Genomic DNA, 11,981 nt, shown 5'->3' with positions numbered 1-11,981 from the left:
TGAGATAATGATTATTTTGTTAATCGTTTTCCTGATATGAAAACTAGTCTTATTCTTGTTATAATTGGATTATGGTAAGAAAAACTAAGTTAATTCTGATCTTAGTTTAGGCTTATCGAAACAAGATACGACAATTTAAGTGTAATTGGTTCTTGATAAGAAACTAATAATCTAACCTAGTCAGGCTTATCGAAATAAAAAAAGATTACTTCGGTAATTCTTCCTTGGTAGGGGTCTAAGCTAATTACTTTTGTGGTTTTGCTTTGGATTGCCTATCGTAAGTGATATGTTAGGCCTCCGTATCGGCTTTTGCTCATATAGGTTGTATGGAGTTCTCATGAACGTGAAGGTCCTTTCAAAACAAAATTGATTAAAAAGACCAAAATCAACAATTTCTGGGTGAAAAAGACGTGTCAAATTTGATAATGTTTAAATGGATGAGAACGTAAAAATAGCCGGGATGTAAACAATTTCATCCAACCAATTTTCAAATACTTTTTATTATTTTTAATTTACATCAGGATGCATCCAGTTTCATCCTTGCTCTTTTTTAAGTTTAAGCCAGGATGAATCCAGTTTCATTCTTGCTATTTTTTGGTGTCCATTTCACCCATATCAATTTTTACTCGTCCATTAGAACCATGTTTTAAAAATATTTGGACAAATGACCGATTTTCCCTTCAAAATACTTGTTATCTTTATCGTTCCTTAATGTATAACATGGGTGAAGAAAACCTATCATTGTAAGTGGTCAAATTCTAAATTCCGACGTTAAAGATGTGGTTGTTAATTTATTTACCCGCCTAATCCAACAACTGTTCACAGTAGCAGTTCCTCAAAGTCGTAGTTCTTACTCGTCTTCCTCTCTCCCACCTTCTATAAAGAAAGTATTTCAAAGAAAGAAAATGTCAGCAGCAAAGATTTCCTACCTAAGTCAGACGGATTCTTACTTGAATTACCAGCCAAATCATGTATTCGTCAACCCTAGAAGAAGGAGGAGCAATGGATTCATTTTCACCAACCCAAACCTCAGAATTTCCAACCTTTCAAGTCTCCTTAATACCGAAATTAAGTCAAGGGTTTCGATTAAACTTCCAAGAAGAATGGTTAATTGCAGAAAAAGTGATTCAGATAGAGAAATGGTTGAAACAGATTCGTCTATGGATTGTGTTGGGACTGGTTATAATGTTGAATGTATTGTTGATGAAACATCAGAAGAAACGGATCAATTTTTGAAGAAAAAGACTGAGAGTTTTGAAATTGAAGAAAAGGATGGAAATTCTGAGTTGGGTTTTGTTAAAGGAGTTTTAGAATGGGGTCTGTTAATTTCTCCATTTTTCTTTTGGGGAACAGCTATGGTAGCAATGAAGGAAGTTTTTCCAAAAGCTGGACCTTTTTTTGTATCGGCTTTTCGATTAATTCCTGCAGGGTTTATGTTGGTTGCATTCGCGAGGTTGAGAGGCAGAAAACAACCTTCTGGTATTATGGCTTGGGTTTCAATAGTTTTGTTTGGACTTGTTGATGCTGCTTGTTTTCAGGTGAGAAACAGTATATTTCTTTAAAGAAATTTGTAGAGATGGTTAAATCTTTAATGAATCATTTCCAGTACTTATCTTGAATTCAAGTAATTGCATTTGAATTTGAATGAATATTGATTTGCTTCAGTTTTTGTATAGGGATTTCTTGCTGAAGGTTTGCAAAGGACATCCGCTGGTTTGGGCAGTGTATGTTTCTGTTATCTCATTCTTTTTTCAGCCAATTTTTATTTGTGCGGCTCCTGAAAGTGAGATAGTGTCACATAATGTGATCAATAAACTTACATTTTTAGTATACCACTACTGAATTCTGGCTTTATGGGAACCAGTGATGGTTAGCTTAGTATGTGGTTTCTAGTTTTGCTTGTTTGCAACTTGAGTTCGGTGCAGACTTGGTAGAGGCTATAAGCTGAAGAAGTGTTAAGTTTCATTACCCTTTAGTTTGCCCTTGTTTTATCGAGCGTCAGTGACTTGTTGTTGCCCTTCTTCGGGTTAAAATGACCCAGATATTTGTGTAATCCTAAGATTCCTAGTGTAGTCCTACATAATTTAAATTCAGCTTGGATTGAATTATTACAGGTAATCATTGATTCACAGCCTTTGACCGTGGCTATACTTGCATCCTTACTATTCGGTGAGTCCATTGGGGTGGTCGGAGCTGCAGGTCTTGTGCTTGGTGTTGTTGGACTTCTACTACTTGAGGTAAATATACCTACAACCTTTATTGCTGTGGTTGAAGTTTTATGTATATCTCAGTTCATTTAGTTTTTATGTCTTTTAATTTCCCTCTATCATAGTGGGACTCACAAATCTCAACTGCTTAAATCATTCAAGGATGTTTGGCATGCTTATGCGATATATTTTGGTATTGTAAACTTGCAAATTGTAATGCCTTTTTCATTTTCCAGTTACCTGCACTTTCACATGAAGGGAGTAACTCTTCACTTTGGGGGAGTGGGGAATGGTGGATGCTTCTTGCTGCTCAAAGCATGGCAGTGGGAACAGTCATGGTTTGCTGGATACTCTGACCCTATCATGGCAACTGGATGGGTATGTTTTATCAGCTCCTGTCCAAGTTAATTCAACGCCTTGTTTTCTCATTACCATGTGAAACCTGTTAGCTTGGTATCTTGAATGTTTTTCATCATATTCTTTTGCATTATGGTTATTATCGCTAGTGTGCATCCTGTTGATACCCAATATTAAGGTCAGAAATTCGCCTGGGGATATTTTTGATGGCAAACTGGAGGAAAGTCATTATATCTAACTCTTAGGACTATTGACTTTGCTTTATAGATCTCTTCTTCTCTTCCATGAGGTGAATCCATTGGAAGAAGAGAAAGGAGAAAAAACTTGGGCAGTTTGATTAGCAAAAATTAGTTATTATACCGAAAAGAGGCTGTGTAATTAATGTATTTCTAAATTTTGTACAACAGCATATGGTTATTGGTGGGATCCCTCTGTTGGTTATTTCCATACTCAATCATGATCCAGCCATTAGTGGGGGTCTCAAGGAGCTTATTTCCAATGATATTTTAGCACTCATCTATACATCCATCTTTGGAAGTGCCATCAGCTATGGCGTCTACTTTTACAATGCATCAAGAGGTCAATTTCTTTCTGCACCTTATCTGTATATACCCATGTACCTGCTAGAACTACCTATGTTTGCAGATCTAGCTTGCTTCATGATACTTCATAAATCTGCTTGTAAGGATTGCAAAATATCACTGTAATATCTACACTTTTGTATCTCACATACGTCTTATAATCAAACAATTTTCATGGATTTACAGGTAGCTTGACGAAGCTCAGTTCTCTCACTTTTCTAACCCCAATGTTTGCTTCAGTATTTGGGTAAGATTATGAAATCCTGTAGTATCACTGTGCACTATATGTCTGTAAATCAAGGGGAAGAATAGTGATTAGTCAGCTAAAGATAACCAATGATGATGCTTTCTTGATTCTTAGTAAAATATCCTGGTATTTCCATAGCTTCATCATCAAGAATACTCATATAACCCCAAGAATGAGTATAAATCCAGCATCACTGTGCACTACATGTCTGTAAATCAAGGGGACCTAAAGATAGTTACTATTATTTGGGTACCAATAGCGAAGTTTTTACTTGGTTCTAATTAATGTTCTACATTTCTTTTCAGGTTCTTATATCTTGGTGAAACTTTCTCCGAGCTGCAACTTTTTGGGGCATTAGTAACCGTGGTTGCAATTTACATGGTCAACTATCGCACCGGTCCTAGTAGTGATATCGAGTGAGGCATGATGACAAAGAGGCTTTTGAAGCTAAATACATGACAGATATGCAGGCCCTGCTACTGTTTTTGGCTTGTCAGAAAGAGTGGCACATCGTCATAAATAGTTGTGCACCAAAGTGTAAGAAATCATATGCACTATATACATGACATTATATACAGGTCCAGGAAGAAGTAGGAAAGAAAGATTCAGATTTTAGGGTCCGAGATGGATTACTGGGAGGTAGGCGGTATACCGGAAGTCTAGTTGAAAACAAGAGGTATTCTGCAACCTCATCACCAGATTGATTGTTGTAATTGCTGGTTTAGACCACCTCACAAGAGCTACAACTTTGTAAGATGAATTGGATACCATATCCCAAAGCTATTCAGACCTTTGAATAGTTCCTAACTCAGTTGCAATTCAGATTCAGACTTTGAGTCAGCCAGTATCCAGCTTCATTCCCTTTTTTTTTTAATTCTAAAAAGATCTTTTATTAGAAAATTAGAGGTTTACATAGAGTTTATCCTTCTTTATCCAAGTACTGATATCAGGAGGAAAAGCATAGTAAAACTCAAAACTGGAACCATCTGATCTAGCTTTCTTGGCTAAATTGACTGTCATACTGTTTTTAAGACGATTAACAAAATTACAAGATCAAAGAGGGTTTTCTTGCGGAAAGAATTTAATATCTAAACTAAAATTATGATTTTGGTTCCACTTTATTTTCCTCTATCATGTGGAAAAATAAAAATAAAATACTGGTTCCACTTATCCCGTTAAAAACCGGAGCAAAATGGAACCTTGATCGTGAAGACAAAATATCGTAAAGGGTTATTTGTGAACTACTATAGACTGAATAAGGAAGTTGCACCAGAAATGATTGTTCTTGACTGGTACAGAAGATTAATCAACACCTAGCCATACCCAGCAACTGTTAAAGTAAATCACAAGCATTTTGATTATATCTATGTTTTTCAATTGATTGTCCTAAGTAATCGATGTGCCGATCAGCTTGCAACAACTGAAGATTGTAGACTACAATATGACAGTGAAGGGATATAGCATGATTATGCTATCGTTTTTACCTTGGCGAAGATTTATTTAAAACTTCGGATGGAACTTCTCTTCTGAGGTTTCCCGAGAAGGCCTTGTTTACTATTAGGAATACAAGGTCCAGTCAAGTCAAGTTCCAATGCATTATCTTTCTTGTTAGTACAATTTAGTTTGTTACATTTTCTTTCTTTTTTGTGTTATATTTGCTCTTGTTTGAGTTGATCTTTTAGTTTTCCTATTCAAACTTTACGGTTATGTTCGTAAAGTTTGAGGAGGAGTATTAGGAATACAAGGTCTAGTCAAGTCAAGTCATGTTGACTTGACTGACTAAGTCTGTTTGAGTCATATAAATACACCTCAGTTGTGTTTGTAATAAACATCTGATTATAATCTTGTAATAATATCTATTTCATATCAATTCAAGAGGTTTTACATTTACACTACTTTGAAAACGGTTGCAGACTTTAGTTTCAAAGCCTTTAGGCTAGTTGATTTATGCTACGGTCTTGGTGCAATAATTGATCACATTGTAATTTACGATCTACCAACTTATCAACTTTGGTGTCTTACTGTAATTTTGTAATTTTGACAGTTAGTTCCATAGTTGGAATTCGTTATTTATATGAGATATCCTTGTGATAGTAAAGTATCTGGTTGCCACATGGAATGATCTCAGAACACCGGAGTAAAAAAAGGTGGTAACGAGGAGCACAGGATAAAAGCTGAAAAGTTACCACCCGTGGTTCTAGATATCCACCACTCCCATCTGACGAAACCACGTGAAAAGCAGATTGACTACATCAACGGTTAAGTTTGAATTAGAGGACAGAGCATTAAATGCAGTAGAGGTGTAATGGTCCGACCCTCCACCACTATTGTCGATCCCCACTTAGCCACTGCGGTCATCCGACAGTATGAGTATGGGGTTTGGTCATCCAATAACAGCTTCCCAGGAGGTCACCAATCCCTGGATTACTCCGCCCGAGCACGCTCAATTGCAGAGTATTCTGTCAACTTTGGAGCAAATTGTGTTGAAAATGCCTCGATGTTAGGAAAGGACATGCCATTACTTATATTCTATCCGGCCAACCACTGCCGAATATCGGGGTGTTATAATACCACCTCTTTAAAGTCTTTCTCGATTCTGGAATATATCCAAGCCCAGATCTTCGATGCTCTCTTCTCCTCATGAGTGACTTAATTCATCCAGCGTACTCTCTCACCCACGGCAGGTGACCAATCATCGGCTTTGATACCATGATGACCCCACTCTCCACTGATATTGTCCCCACTTAGCACTGCGGTCATCCAACAGTATGAGTATGGGGTTTTCAACGAGCACCGCTACGGTTACCCAGTAGCAGCTTCCCAGGAGGTCACTTACTGCGGTCATCCGACAGTATGATCATGGGGCTTTCAAAGAGCACCGCTACGGTTACCCAGTAGTAGCTTCCCAAGAGGTCACTTTGGAGTCGTTCTCGATTCTGGAATATACCCAAGCCCAGATCTTCGATGCTCCCTGCTCCTCATGAGTGACTTAATCCATCCAGCGTACTCTCTCACCCACAGCAGGAGACCCATCATCGGCTCGAATCCATGATAACCCCACCCTCCACTGATATTGTCCCCACTTAGCATTGCGGTCATCCGGCAGTATGAGTATGGGGTTTTCAACGAGCACCGCTGCGGTTATTCAGTAGCAGCTTCCCAGGAGGTCACTTTGGATTCTTTCTCGATTCTGGAATATATCCAAACCCAGATATTCGATGCTCCCTGCTCCTCATGAGTGACTTAATCCATCCAGCGTACTCTCTCACCCACAGCAGGTGACCCGTCATCGGCTCTGATACCATGATGACCCCACTCCACTAATATTGTTCCCACTTAGACTTGCTCTTCATGAGTGACTTAATCCATCCAGCGTACTCTCTTACCCACGACAGGTGACCGTCATCGGCTCTGATACCATGATGAACCCACTCCATTGATATTGTCCCTACTTAGCATTGCGGTCATCCGACAGTATGAGTATGGGGTTTTCAACGAGCACTGCTGCGGTTATCCAATAGCAGCTTCCCAGGAGGTTACCCATCCCTGGATTTCTCCCGTCTGAGCATGCTTAACTGCAAAGTTTTCTACCAACTTTGGAGCCAATTGTGCTGAAAAGTCGTCGGTGTTAGGAAGGGACGGACCATTAATTATATTCCATTCTTCCAACCACTACCGCGTATCGGGGTATTACAACAGGCATGCAAGGTTAAGTTCGTCAGAAACAAGTGGTGATAAAAGACAAGATATGAAGCGAGCCTAGAGGATCACGGGAAGCATCTGCACAGGATTAATATTTGAATCCAAAACTATGTCCAAGCAAGTAAAGTATCACACAAAAAAGGTTTATGCTCGAGTAGGGAACAAATACTCCTGCGAGGGGATACGACTCAAAAAAACAACCATGTAAGGGCAACTCCTATGGAGTAGAAATAAATCCATATGTTGCTGATAATCCAGATTTTATGGATAAAAAATGCCACTATGGGAAGAATTTAGGTCCACATCTTTCTGAACTCCAGATGATACTCCACTGATGTACGGAGTAGGCTGTGGAGTAATCCATCCGGTCACTGGATGACCAGATATGTCATCCGGACATTTAGTGTTCAAATACATTTTTTTTTATTTTTTTTTTGTCATCCGGTCACTAAGTAACCGGATGGAGATATTTTCTTTATCAATCTGATCATCAAGTGACCGGATGAATATTTGCGGGAAGAGTCATTGCATGCTCTTGCATTTTGTTTTCACAGTACCATTAGACATTGGCTTAGGCATACATATCAACAAATCAGGTTTTGGTACCCTAAGAGCAGATGGAATAACCTGTTGTTGATTCTTAAATCATAGCTTAGGCTGTTTTTTGTTTTCAAAAACGGAATAGCTAGGTTTAATTACTCTATACTGTCTCTCAGGGTGTGACCTCATATGCCCACATAAAGCTTTAGCTTACCACATTCACAGCAAGTAAGATTCTCACTTGTTTTTAGATTCAGATTTTTGTAATCAGAGACTAGTGTTTTGTTTTCCGAAGTTTCTTTCATCATCTCTAGAGAAGCTTCTTCTTCTTCTCTGGTAATCAACGAATTATTGGGGTTTTCTGATATCAAGATCAGTAAAATCGGTGGGTTCTGAATAGGTTTTTGAATCTCAATAAGCGTTTTCATCTGCTTATCATCCATCAAAACAGAGTATAACAGTCTAAAACAGAGCAAGGAAAAACCCTAGAATTGAGAAAACTAAAATCAAACGAATAATCAAACAAGCTAAACTCAAAAGAATTGGGTGAACATATTGGATACCTTGATCAGGAAAATAACTCAAATCAACCGACCAGTAAAAAAAAAATCTTTCTGTGAAAAATGGAAGGAAATAAATCTTTCTTTGAGTTTTTTTAAAATTAAAAAAGAAACGTCATCCGAACATCAAGCGACCAGATAAGTTATTATGGAAAAAAATATGGTCCGACAATAAAGAACCGTATGAGGTATCCAGACCTTGAGTTGTCAGATGGAGAATCATTTTAGTTTGTACCATATTAGGTTTGGACTCCACAAATTCCAGAGGATCCACAAATATATGGAGAGTCATTAAATTATGGATGGTTTTAGCTCCACATCATAGGAGTTGGCCTAATTCCACCAACAAAATATAAAAAGACTGAAGTTCAAAGAAAGATGAATATGACAAAATTATTGTGGTTAATTATGTATTTGACGACGATAAATACTTTCTACCTTTTGATATCATGTTAGATGTACTTTCGGGATTACCTACCGCTGAAATATTAAGTTGCAAACTTGAGTGCAAGACACGGTGTCGTGGTATAGCTCTTACCCAGTTCACCGATCTGCAAGCATGCCGTCAAAAAGGATTCCTATCTGCTAGCCGCAACAAAAGGACCTTCTTAATGATACAATGATTTATTATTTGAACAAAAAATCATCTCCAACAATTGGAGTGTTAATTCCCATTGAATCATAAGTGAATAAACACAAAAAAAATATTTAAAAATATTTTATCTGGTCCAAATTCATATTTAAATCATATTTAAAATTACAAAAATGATGATGTGGAGTTTATTGGAGGTTTAGCCGAAAATCTAGTTATTTTTTCTTAGAAGATTTTAAATCCATGTCATTACTCCCAAACCTAAGGACTCGAATCACATCCGCCTCACCAACTCGAATCTTTGCCCCCAATGCAATTCTGACCCTGAAACTGCAAAACATATCCTGCTACACTGTCCGGTCGCTATAGCTTCATGGAACCTTCTACTTCCCCGAATATCAAATCCATAGAGCATCCACCAGGGAATACCTGTTTCAATAAACCCTCAGACATCCATACCCCTACTTCTTTAAGCTAAAATCTGTAAGGAAACCATCACCACCTTCTGTTTTCTTTTCTGGTCCCTTTGGCTAGCCAGAAATAACGTCGTATACAACCAAAAGTAAACGAATCTAACAAGCATACTTCAAATGGCTACCCGGCTACAACAGGAGTATACCTGGGCTCATCAGAACCACCCACCGGTGCTACCAGGAATGCAATCATCTACAAATATTATGCATCGGATCCCCAAGTCATCCACAATCATAGTAGGATGGAGTAAACCACACCCAGACTGGATCAAAATCAACATGGACGGAGCAGCTAGAGGACATCCGGTACTGGTTGGAGCGGGAGTTATTTGCCGAAACGAAAATGCTATCACAATCCTAGCAATTTCACAACCACTAGAGATAACAACAGATCTCACTTCCGAAACTTGGGCCATGCTCATAGCATCAAGAACAGCTACAGATAGAGAATGGCCAAACGTAAAATTCGAAATAGACTCGGAAAATCTTCCAAAGTTCTTAACATCGATAACCGAACCACCTTGGTACTTAAACAATATGATAGCAAAAATTAAGCTTAGATTGGCCCAAATTCCGCATTGCACCATAAATCATATTTACAGGGAAGGAAATCAAGCGGCAGACGGTTTAGCAAATAAAGCAGCAGACAACATCACGAGTGGAAATCTATCTACAACAATCTGGGACCACAAAACACCTTCGTGCATTGGTCCTATTGTAATGGCAGGCTCGTTTTACCCTCGTGTTATTTCTTCCTGATTTTATTATAACTTCATGCTTCAAGAAAAAAAGAAAAAAAATGCTAAGGACTCTGCTGTTGAGGTGAAATTTCTAGAAAATTAGGTTCTAAATCCTGTTTAGCAACCAAATCTAAGATTTTGATCCAAACTATTGGAGATGCTCTTATAAACAAGTGCAAGTTTTTTTATAATTTACTTTCCTCCATATAGGTCGTTGAGAAAAGAAAGGAAACCCTAACTCTAAACAATCACAACAACAGATCCCTATTGAAAAATCATGGCGGGACTAGAAACTGATGATGGCGATAATACAAATCCAGGCAGTGACAATGCACATAAAAGGTCATACCCTCAAAAATCTATTTCAGAGTTCTTGTATCTTTTTTTTTTGTGAGTGTGTGTTAAGTATGTCTTTCTTGTCATTATAATAACTATTTATTATTTTCAGTGGTATTTGTTTCATAAAGGCAATAGTTAGTCTAACTGCATTGAAGAATCCTAGACTTCCACGGAAAGCGAACCGAGGTTTTGGGTCTTTGTTGACTAGACTTCGGAGTATTGGGAAAAAAAATGTCTTTGAGTGCACCATCGTGCCTGAAATGACCCGACCCCTAATCGATAATCTCCCTACTTAGCCACTTCATCTGGCAGTGTGGGATTTCAACGGGAATCCTTCGGTTATCCAGCAACAGCTTTCCGGAAGGTCATACGTCACTAGATTACTCGCGCCTGAGCACGCTTAACTGCTGAGTTTCCTTCCAACTATGGATCCAATTATGTCGAAAAGTCCTCGGTGCTAGGAAAAGGCCTCGGTGCTAGGAAAAGACAACCCATTACCTATATTCCAGTAGGAGAACCCTACCTTCCGAATCGGGATATTGCAGTGCCTGACATGTATAATTCTTTGTTAAATTCAATTCTATTACAGGGCCTACGACCCATGGATGTGCGGTCCATCTAGTTTCCCCTTTATATGTATATACAGAAACCTATGTATTATAACTGCTACTCTCTCTAATAAGATATACTTTTCCCTTGTCTCTACATCTTTTACCTTCACCTCTGATTCTCCTAAATCACGTTATCATGCCCGATGCTACACCGCAGAGCGATTGATTTTTTTCCCGACATGGATGATTTAGAACAGCGTAGTTATGCAATTATCGTTAAGCTAATGTTCTCGTCTGTTGTATGATCTTCTTGCTGGAAAGAGAAGGAGAAATTAGGTCAGAAAGAAAATGCCTGGTCCAACCCTGAACCGGCCCATCCCGGTCCAACCCCGAACCTGTCCAGTTCTGAATCGGTCAAACCCAGTTCTTGTTCCATTTTTGGTGCTGCTGACCTGTTCTCGCCCTGGTTTTGGGCTGTGCGCGGCTAAAGATGTTCTGGTTCTGTCCACATACAGAGGGAACCAAAATTCTAGGTATGTAACTATAACTATAATGTGGGTTTTCACATTGAGTGTTTGCTGGGCTTATTTATTTGTTTGTAGAACATTCCTAGTTTTTGCTTATTTTTGTCTTAAGATAAGTCCATATCATATAAACGATCAATTTAAAATTTAAATTATGATTGCTTATCTCGATCATTAAGAATTTTGGTCTTAATGTTATTTTATTCAATTGAATATGATATTGGCTATAATTGAATGATGTATTTTGTTAAATTGGTTGTACCAACTCTATTCCAATATATTTATTTGGGGTTTAAAAGTACTTGAGCACAATTATTGTGTATTTGATATTTTCTGCCCAAATTTGAAATGTTCCGTGGGATGTAATCCACTGGCCCGACTATTAAAGTGTCGGTATTTTCAAAAGATACGTTGCAAATAAAATCACATATATTCCAATTTTTGTGTGGAAGAACTCACAAAAGGCGATATGAATCGGAAAATTTCCATTTCCCTACTTAATTCATGATACCAATGAACCAGTATATGTTGAAGTATGACAACAAGAGAACTATCTTTAGTAATATAT

The 11,981-nt window shown here is 38.1% G+C and overlaps 1 pseudogene; it reads left to right on the top strand.

Moving 5' to 3' along the window:
- Positions 1-823: 823 nt before the first annotated feature.
- On the top strand, positions 824-4,214 carry LOC113304556 (annotated as a pseudogene).
- Positions 4,215-11,981: the final 7,767 nt, after the last annotated feature.

The sequence above is a fragment of the Papaver somniferum genome, chromosome 8 (assembly GCF_003573695.1).
Source record: "Papaver somniferum cultivar HN1 chromosome 8, ASM357369v1, whole genome shotgun sequence".
NCBI classification, from domain to species: Eukaryota; Viridiplantae; Streptophyta; class Magnoliopsida; order Ranunculales; family Papaveraceae; genus Papaver; species Papaver somniferum.
The sequence above is the reverse complement of the archived record's forward strand: the minus strand, read 5'-3'. Positions and strand labels throughout refer to the sequence as shown.